At 41.4% G+C, this 10,690-nt stretch overlaps 1 pseudogene; it reads left to right on the top strand.

The window, feature by feature from the left end:
* The first annotated feature begins 7,926 nt into the window (after positions 1-7,926).
* On the top strand, positions 7,927-8,044 carry LOC124607607 (annotated as a pseudogene).
* The last annotated feature ends 2,646 nt before the right edge of the window (positions 8,045-10,690 follow it).

The raw sequence follows: 10,690 nt of genomic DNA, 5'->3' as shown, positions 1-10,690 counted from the left end.
ATGTGGCCGTTGACGCTCACATCATGATTTTTCATTTAAATTCATGTCACAGGTACAACAGCTCAACCGTCACATTCCAGTACTCAAGAAATCTTAGTAAAAAGATTTCCTCTGTGGTAACGGTTTCATTATTCTGTCAAACATCTCAAAAACGAAACTGTTTTTCTCTTGCTATGAAACAAACATGCAAATCATTCCATAATAATTAAAATTCATAAGATAAATCCAATCTTTTATATTTAATCATAAAACACAAAACAAAATGAAAACAAAAGATAGAAAAAATTCTTGCACGTATTTCACGGAAAATTATTACCATGAGGTTTAAACAATTACTAGGATTTACAGAAGCTTTTTTTAAAATATCCGGCACCTTTTGGCAGTAGCTCTCAATTATCTTTTTGTAGTACTTCTCTTTTCTATTTATACAACTTTTATTTTACAGGTTCTCATGCAGCCATCTCCAACAGAAGTTCCTGAGAGCGATGTTAAAAGAGACGTAAGTCCAAATATAATTTTACAGTAACAGACTAATTATTGCGAAAAACTGTTGCATGGCTCACAATCATGCTAATCTGTACGTACTAGGCTGTCGGTAAAATATTAGGACTGCATTGTGAATGGAAACTTACGCTTGTTATTTAAAAAATTTGTCCCAAATATTACGCTACGAAACCTTAAAAATCGATATATCGCGGAACTAACTATTGTATGTTTCGAATGCTGATCTCCATAGATTTAAGAAACACCATAGATTTCTCAGTAGCTTTATAGATAAAAAAAGATACAGTGCTTGTAATGTACTAAAGTACAAGCGTTTTGCGCATTATCATTCGCTAGAAACTGTACCTCGCTACATGTCACCGTTTACAAGATTTTCAGTGTGCCCAAGTTACGTCATCTATTGTGCGCTTTCTTTCTCCATTTTGCCAGAGACTCTGAGGTCCGGAAGTTAATAAAAATCTGTCAACGTTCTAAATTTAATGAAATGTTGCTATTTGGAAAGAGAAACAGTTACTGAGAGCACGTGAAGCAAGGCAGGAACTTACTTCTGCAGAAGATAAAACACAACCAAATGTTACTGCGAGATCACTTGGCGTACTATTACAAAAGCAAATTTTATTTCATTTCCAGCTTATTTGTTGATGGTTACGGTTGATATCAGTGATCAGAGACGCTTAAAAAATAAATTTTGTGGTTCTGTACTCATCTCTATTTAAATGAAGAAGGGGTAATCGCTATCTGAATAACACTTAAGGCATCGAGTCTATAGGCAGAGTGCTTGAAATGGGAGAGTGAACTATAGCCATGCACCGCCCGCTGCGAAAAGAAAACTTGGCTCTTTTTCACGGAAACAGGCGCCAGTATCAACATTTGTGTTTTCCTTCGATTCAGCTGAAAGCCCAGGCCATGTCTGCTTATTTTTGTGGTACATACTCCACTGAGGCTGTCTTCCTCGCACCTTCAAACTATTAACAGCCCTCCGGGAAGTGGAAAAGTAAACATATGGTACAGCAGCTGATTCACACAATCCTAACGCAGCCTATGGGGAACATCAGTGATAACAATTGTATAAGATACTGATCAGAAACGATGCCAGTGATGTTAAGTCTTATTATTGTTCATTGTTTCCTCCAAACTTTCAAATATTTATTTAACTTTACAGTCTTTTAAGGACTACCAAGAAAACCTATCTCACTGTCTAAGTGGCCTTTTTCTTTTATTCCCTTAATTTTTATGGCCCAGTTTATAACATGATATTCAGATTCCAACTAAGAAGTTCCACGACAGATTTCCATAGTTTAGGAAACTTTTCAATAAGATGTCAACTAACTAATTCCTGACGAAATATTCTGGCGGTTACACTACAGCATTAATGATTTAGTGCCCGTTCTAAACACACTGTATAATTGCGGAGTTTATCAGGTGGCTTGCGAGCCGCATGCTGCTTTGCCACAATGCAGAGCGGCATTTGTCGACAACACTATACAGGAGCAACTTTCTGGTCGCCTTTATACACTGTGTGTGACAGATATTTTCAGTATCCACACATCATGCAGTTAATTGTAAAAATTGTCAACTACGTCCAATCAAACGCCAAAATACACTGACAGCTCAAATCTTTCATAGAAGAGCTGTACAATGACGAGTTTCCCTGTGCCTTTTGACTTCGCTTAGTTAAACGCGTGTTGTTCCAATTAATCGATCTGATCAAAGAATTTCGGCAAAAAAGGAAACTCTTTCTCTGACTTGACGACCCACAGTGACTATTAGATATGGTTCATATTACATATGTTGTTTGGTATTTGCAAACGCAAAACATGTGGTAGAAGCGGGTGAAATACTTATTTCTGATTTATAGCTAAAAGTGTTTCAGCTCTTATACCAAATTAATACTGTTTCGGATAGACCTTGGGACTAAAATTTTCTCTCGTTTTAGACGTCTGTAGAAAACTGGCAATACTCTAACTGAAGTTATGATAGAAACTGTGGATTACTTACGTAAAAGGTGTGAATTCAGTGATGAAACAAATGTTAGATGAAGTGACTTGAGAACACGTAGACCTTAATGCTCATTATTTGAGAGTTGATCCTGACGCTGGAGCGGGTGGACGGGGGAGAACTCCCGTTTCACCGCCAGTAATCAAAAATCCAGCAGCTGTATACTTGAAACTACGGCAACTGCAAAATGGAAGGACAAAAGCGAAAAGGTTTTTCAACTCTTGAATTTTGAAGCAAGACACCACTTCCAATATTATATGAAATTTGTATTTATTTTATGAACTGCTTTCAGTGTATATAGAAAATAATATTTTTACAGTTTTGAACATCGCTGTTATTCAGGAACCGTATACTTGTTTCAACATAGGATTAAACAGCAAACTAGTTGCACATAAACGGTAGGTACATTGACCTCGGGTTCGTTACCTACTAGGGGTGTCTTCATCAGGATAAATGTTGCTAAATCGTAAAATTACATTGCTAAAAAGCAATAGTCAGAATTTGTAGCAGCAATGCTCCTGTCAAAAGTAGAATATAACGTTGTAGCCTTCGCCGCGTATGCCTAGCTGGGAACAACATGAGTTGTCTGGTGTTTTTCGTAATTAAGGCGTGGTCCCCGCATTGCTATTAACAAAAACGGTAAATGCTGAGTAATATCGACAAATTCCACAGCACTGTGTACTGTATACTGTAAAGAAACCGTTAGCAGACGAAGTTTGTATCAGCATAACATTGGACACTGTCGTAAAGACGCGTCTGTGAGGCAGTGGTATTTGAACTTTAGTGACCTGCCCACAGTACCTAAGTGCACACAATGAAACACCTTTGGGATGAGTTGGAACAGCGACTGCAGTCCAGATCCCAGCGTCCAACATCAGTACCTTCTCTTGTTTCAGGTCTTGGGGGTTAACGGGCTACTATTCCTCCATTGACATTCAGACACCTCGTTCAAAGTGTCCACACCCTACATTAACGTCGAGCAACAGGCGTCCGAATACTTTTGACCACATGGTGTACTTAAGAGACTCTATCAAAGCAATATAATTTGTCACATCGATCATTCGTTTCTGATTTTGTTTTTAATTACGTGCTTTAATTTAAAATAAATAATGCATGAATCGCATAATTCAGTTGTAAGTTAGTATTGTAATGGAAATTTAGCCACACTCAACTCATAGTTACATTTCGGCACCTGCTAAATACAACATATTTGAGGGTGTGCACTGATAAGCCAAAACACTATGATCACTGCCCACCAGGACTTTGGATGCTGCGTGGTGGCGTTGCGAGCAGGCGACGCTGTAGCAAAAGTATGTAAGTGGACCACACACGGGTGGGGGATCACCCTAGCGAAGATATGGTCTGCAGATGGGGAAATCCATTGGGACAAGCGACATTGACGAAGAGCGGATTATTGTTATGCAGAGCCTGTGAACGAGCATCTCGAAAATGGCGAAGCTGGTCGAATGTTCACGTGGTACTGTCGTATCTACAGAAAGAGGTAGAAGGACAGTGGAACTACCACTACCTACTAAATGTTTGGACGTCCACAACTCTTCAGAGAACGTGGGATTCGGAGGGTTGTCCGCTCTGTAGAGTAGGGTAGATGGTGGTGTGAGGCATATCTGCCGAAAGAGCTCAATTCTGGTGCACCCATCACTGTTTTGGAGCACATAGTACATAGTTGAACATGCAACTCCGCAACAGACCAGCCGTACGTATTCACATGTTGATCCAACGACATCGTCAGTTACGATTTCAGTGGGCACAGGTCCATACAGATTCGACCATCGATCAATGGAAACGTGGTGCCTCTTTGGGTGAATTACATTGTCGTTACACTATGCCATGGGTCGTTTTCACAAACGCCATCATCGAAGTGAACGGCTGCTCGAAACCTGCAGCACTGCAAGGACGCAGGCTGATGGGAGACATACTCGTGTGGTTGCATGGGACATGTGGTAGATGCATCCCTTCACGCTTGATGTCTTCGCCGACGGCGATGTCATCTTTCAGCAGTATAATTATCACTGTCTCGGAGCCAGAACCTTGCTACATAGGTTTGAGGGGCATTGTAGGGAACTCACGTTGATGTCTCGGCGACTAAATTCGCCAGAGGTGAATCCTATGGAACCCATCTGGCTCGCTATCGGGAGCCATCACCGAGTACGCTTATCAGCGGCCAGTTATTTACGCGAGTTAAGTGACCTTTGCGCAGACGTCTAATGCTACGTACCTCCACAAACCTCCCAACAAACTGTTGGATTCTTGATACGCAGAATCAGTGATATATCTCGTTCCAAAGACGGTCAAACAAGCTATTAAGCTAGTGGTCATAATGTTTTGGCTCATCAGAGTATATATTGTTTCAGAAATATGCATATTATTCTGCTGTTGTGCAAGTAACAGCTAAATGCATGTGAGTATCTTTTATAATTACAATTTTAGTAGTTTTCGACATAAGTTTGTGATACGAAAGGAAACGTCATGAACTGAACGTACTACGTTATTGCACCCTTTAAAAACTAGAAATATCTACCACTTTGAATTACAAGCGCAATAAAGACAAATGAAGTAGTCTTTGGATTGGTTAATGTTGTATTTTTTGAGTTCCGAAAGGCACAGTCGTTTAGTGGCAGAAATACGAGGTTACCGGATTTGTAATTGAATTCATTGCGGCCTTGCAGACAGGATAGGAGAAGTAGTAAGAACGTAAAGATTTTAAGATGGCCAATTAGGTAGTATTTACCCCTCACCATCATTCCAAACATTTGAGACTGGTTTAATAAAAAAACGAAAAAAGTTAAGTGGTGGATTTAATGATGAAAGTCTTCCACATACTGAGTCCCCATTCGAGTACAATATGAAGAACGTGCATATACGCATGCGAAACTGTCGGATAAGCCCCCCTTTGAGATGTTCAACTCTTACATCACTGCATCACATTCGCTTGAAAGTCGATTACGTTGTCAAAGCGTGCACCCTTCATATAAATTTCTGTACTTTCCTGTATTGTGGTAGTTTCTTATTGACAATACGACCTCGTCACCCATGACGATGATTACCAGAAAAGGACTTTCCACGTTTTGCATATGAATGCACTCGCAAGTGGCATCCCCGCCTCGTTCTTCTGTTCGGGAGTCAAGGTGTGCGGAACAAACTTCCCCTATACTTTTTTCTTCTTCAAAGCATTCTTGAAATAGTCTTGAACATTTGATTTAGAAATGTTGTTCTATTTGCGGTCTGTGGCACAACAACACTGTAGCCACACGTCCACTACTTAACACTCCCTGTTCACAACTGACTGGTGAAATTCACATCTATTATTTACAGTTGTTAGTTCAAGCCGCTACTGTAGATACTGCGCTGACGTCATTTACACGCCATGAATAAAATCAGGGAAAGTAAGAGGTGAGACGAATTTTGCTACATTTGTGGCTAAATAACTGAACATGGGAGAAGCAAGGAGGACGCATATAAGACAGCTTTTCTCAAAGTGTTCTTCTGGAGTGACGTATTGTACAGAAGTGAAACATTGTTGACAAGAAATATGCACAAGAAGAGATTAACAGCTTTTTAACCGTGGCATTAAGAATATCTAAGATATAACAGGCAGATCAGATAACAAACGAGAGGGAACTGAATCGAACCGGGATATAAATGGTTGGTTCAAATGGCTCTGAGCACTATGGGACTTAACTTCTGTGGTCATCAGTCCCCTAGAACTTAGAACTACTTAAACCTAACTAACCTAAGGACATCACACACATCCATGCCCGAGGCAGGATTCGAACCTGCGACCGTAGCAGTCGCGCGGTTCCGGACTGAGTGCCTTAACCGCGAGACCACCGCTGTCGGCCCGGGATATAAAGAGCTGAAAGAAGAAATGGTGATGCATTGAGGAATTGGTAGTTTGGTAATGGAAAAAGGTGCGTGTGTGATACGCTGCTTGAATGGTGTTATCAGGTTCAAACAAACGTAGGTTACTGTGGTTATGATGAAGTAAAGAGACTTGCACAGTTCAAACTAGGGTGGAGAGATGCATTGAATCAGGCTGGCGACTTAAAACTGCAAGAGGTATAGTAAATTATCGCGGAGCTGCCAGTCTAATATGTAGCGAAAACAAAAATGAATTATGTTCTAGAAATCGTCATGCCACTCTCCCGCCACCAGAACGAAGTTGACTGTCTTTTGGAAATGCTCGTCGCTATGCACAGAACGTATGCGTTGCCGGGCAGTTACGCCCGAAGCAACAATTACTGAAAATTCCAAGCGGAAACTCTCCCCAGAATTGCGAACGCGAGTCTCACTCCGGGTCCAATAATGGCAAGCAATAAAAATTCCTTAGGGTCCACGAAGAACACAGAAAGTGAAAGGTCACCCTAAATAGCAGTTCAGCTTATGAGCCAGGACTGAACTCACCAACATTCCACAAATGTTTCCAGATGTGTATATATATTTACGATCTGCAAATTTCTGCGAAGTGTGCTGCGGACGGCACTCTTTTGTACAGTTGATTAAAAATTTCTTTGCTTTCCATTCACGATTTGAATGCGGAAAAACTACCGTTTGCACACTGACGTACGAGATGGTATTCCTCGACGTTATATACTCGACCTCAATTGGATACGTGAGTAAGGGAAAAGAGTATTCGTACTTTCTGTCCTGGGAGACGTGTGTAGCAGTTTTGCTAAACAGGTCGCTCTCAGATACATACATGTTTTCCGAATTTCAGCCGATTAAGATTTTTCTCCATTTCTGTTAAACTGTGTTGCTAGCAGAACAAGCTTGTGAACATCAGGGCTACTTTTCCCTGTATCCTCTAGACGTAGAGGGGGCCAAAATAACTCGTACTTGCACATATGGCACAGTAGGGAAGGAGACAGCGGTGGGACTCCATCCTGATCGAGCACCACCAGGAAGAGGAGGTGAAGTTTGACAGCTGAAGCCTATGCCTAACTTATAAGCTACAGCTGGAGAGTTTGGAAACTACCGCGTTAGTGCGAACAGTAATTCGAGAAGAATTTAAGTTCAAAGTCAGTACTTCCTCAATAGAGCAACTAAAAAGAAATGGTCGCATATCTAATAAATAAAATAACCCAAAACAATGTGGGGTAAAAATTTAGTTGCTTACTACGGAACTGCCAATATGAAATAATAAACCGAGGTCATGTGTAAAGTATGTGGCAGTATAACCATTCGCCTTTCCTGCTACAGTCCTTACATGCTTATTCTATTTCAAATTGCTTTGCAGCATGACACCTAGGTATATGAAGCAATACACTACTTACGCTGTACGGGAACATTATGGGTTTGTTTTTCTTAATCGTGTGTATTAACTTACATTTTTCCACATTTACAGCAAGCTAACATTCATCCATTCATCACATTGACTAGCAATTTTGTCAAGTAATCTTGTATTCTGCCACCGGCCTTACCGCAGTGGTAACACCGGTCCCCGTCAGATCACCGAAGTTAACCACTGTCGGGCTGGGCTAGCACTTGGATGGGTGACCATCCTGTCTGCCGAGCGCTGTTGGCAAGCGGGGTGCACTCAGCCCTTGTGAGGCAAACTGAGGAGCTACTTGATTGAGAAGTAGCGGCTCCGGTCTCGGAAACTGACGTACGGCTGGGAGAGCGGTGTGCTGAGCACACGCCCCTCCATATCCTCATCCAGTGACGCCTACGGGCTTAGGATGACACGGCGGCCGGTCAGTACCGTTGGGCCTTCGTGGCCTGTTCGGGAGGAGAGAGAAATCTCCTACAGTCACCCAACGACGACACCCGCTCGTACACAACAGCATTATCAGAAAACAGCCGGTGACTGTTGCTTGCCATGTCCCCCACATCATTCATATGTATAGACAATAACAGTCGTTCTAACACACTTCCCTGAGGCGCTCCTGGCGATACGTCACCGTCGAAGACACCAGACTGGGTTCCGTTACTCAAGACGTGTTCCAGCCACTCCCATGGCGGTACCTGGAACCTAGTCAGTACATTTGTACCTTTGTTAACAGTCGGCAGTGTGGCACCGTGCCAAATGCTTTATGGAATCTAGGAATATGGAATCCGCTTGTTGCTCTTCATCCGTGGTTCGCAGGATCTCAGATGAGTGAAGGGCAGGCTGAGTTTCACAAGAGCGATTCTTTCAAAAACCGTGCTGATTTGGAGACAGAAGCTTTGCGCTCCGAAGTAAATTTATTATATTCGAAGTGAGAATATGGTCAAGGATTCTACAGCAAACCGATGTCAAAAACATTGGTCTGTAATTTTGTGGATCTGTTCTTTTATCCTTCTTACCCTGCTTTTTTCCCAGTCGTTTGGGACTTTGAGATGGGCGAGGCATTCGCGATAAATGCAAGTTAAGTAAGTTGCCAAGTGCTTTTCGTAAAACGGAATTAGGATTTCATCCGGACCTAGCGACTTATTTGTTTTCAACTCTTTCAGTTGTTTCTCTAAACCACCGAGGCTTCTTAGGTTATTACAGTCTCCTCCATATAGGAGTCTGTGTGATGGGCAACCGACAGTGTGTTCATATGATTCTCCTCCGTGGACGATTTCTTAAAAGCGAAATTACTTTTGCTGTCTTCTACTATCACACAAGACTGGTTAACGAGTCGCTAGCCATTCTACGTAGAACGAGAGTTTCTCTATACAGGCATGCATAATCTATATGGAAAATTATTTTTATCTCCTATATTTCTGAGAATTTCGCAGTTCGTCCCAAGCATGCAACGCTTACAGGTTTTGTGGGCTCCATAGCTTTACATTTCTGTAACTTAAGATCAACTCGTAGACGCCGCTCTATGCTGTAGATTGATATTTTGTCGCGATCTGACTGCCTGTTACAGCAATATCTACACCATAGAGATATCACACAGATAATTCCAGTACACGAGAGCATCCTGAGACTGTAACTAACACCATCCGTGAAGTCACTAACGGGCAACATGAACACCAGCAGCCATGTAACACACCTGGAAATTAATCATTGTGTAGGACACTCAGAGCAACTTGGAGGTCCACTAGTGATGCCTCCACAGCGTGAGCGAGCAGAAATCGAGAAGCACACAATCATCCTTAGGAATATTTTGTAGAGACCTTTCAGCAACAACGAATCATAAAGATTAGTATGTAAGTTTGAGACTGTAAGCAGCCCAAATGAAAGTGGATTATGATTTACGAAACAATTGTCGATACATTGTTCAACAGCCGGTAACGAGAAAATGAATTTTCAACGAAACGCAGCCTAATGAATTTAAACGAAAATCGATTACTTTCATATTTTAAGTGTAGCATAATTCTGTCATATTTCTATTAAATCGTTTAAATGAATAACTATTCTTAAAGAAAATGTATAATCTGTAATGGAACGTTTCCGTTTGATTCGTTTTAGGAGGCACTGAGAACAGAAGCGATCCGAAAGGATGGTTCAAACTGTACAGTCAATGTTTAAGAGGTTAATGTGGTTCCTTTACTGAGAGTTTTGATACGACATGCCATTTATATGCAGTGGCTCATTGCAACGCAATTTCTTCAGACGGTTATCCCTGTTATCCTTGCAGCTTTGCAGCCATGTTAATTATTTATGATGCTTCTGAAAACGGATTACGATGAAGGATGACCTGTTTATGTTATTAACTATGCACAAATGAGAGGGAAGGAAGAAGATTACAGTTTAACGTCCCGTCAAAAATGTGGGCACTAGCGGTGGAGCTCAAGCTCGGATTACGAAAGGATAGAGAAGGAAATTAGCCATATACTTTTCAAAGAAAAGACATTTGCCAGAAGCGATTTGTGAGTAAACCTGGATGTCTGGATGGGAATCTGAACCGTGGTCGTCCAGAAAGCGAGTCCAGTGTGCTCACCATTGCGCTGCCTCGCTCGATCGCTCAAGTTAGAACCGGTTACGATATGAACATCGGTGTTCACTGGAATTTATATTCCCGAATCGAAACATTCTGCTGAATTATAGGTGCAGGGGCTAACAAGATACTCTTTTCCCCTGTTCGTAATATCTGGCGGCTTCCTGCGTGGTGTCTACCGGCAACATTTGCACAAAAATATAAAATTCCATTCTGGAACCTAGACAGCTACACATAATCTAAATGCATAGTTTCTATATTTCTCTGAATTTCACAGTGTATCCTAAATTTACTGTATTAATCACAAATAGAGGCAGAGA

This window comes from Schistocerca americana, chromosome 3 (assembly GCF_021461395.2).
Source record: "Schistocerca americana isolate TAMUIC-IGC-003095 chromosome 3, iqSchAmer2.1, whole genome shotgun sequence".
Classification (NCBI taxonomy): domain Eukaryota; kingdom Metazoa; phylum Arthropoda; class Insecta; order Orthoptera; family Acrididae; genus Schistocerca; species Schistocerca americana.
Note: the sequence above shows the minus strand (reverse complement) of the source record. Positions and strands in the feature narration are given on the sequence as shown.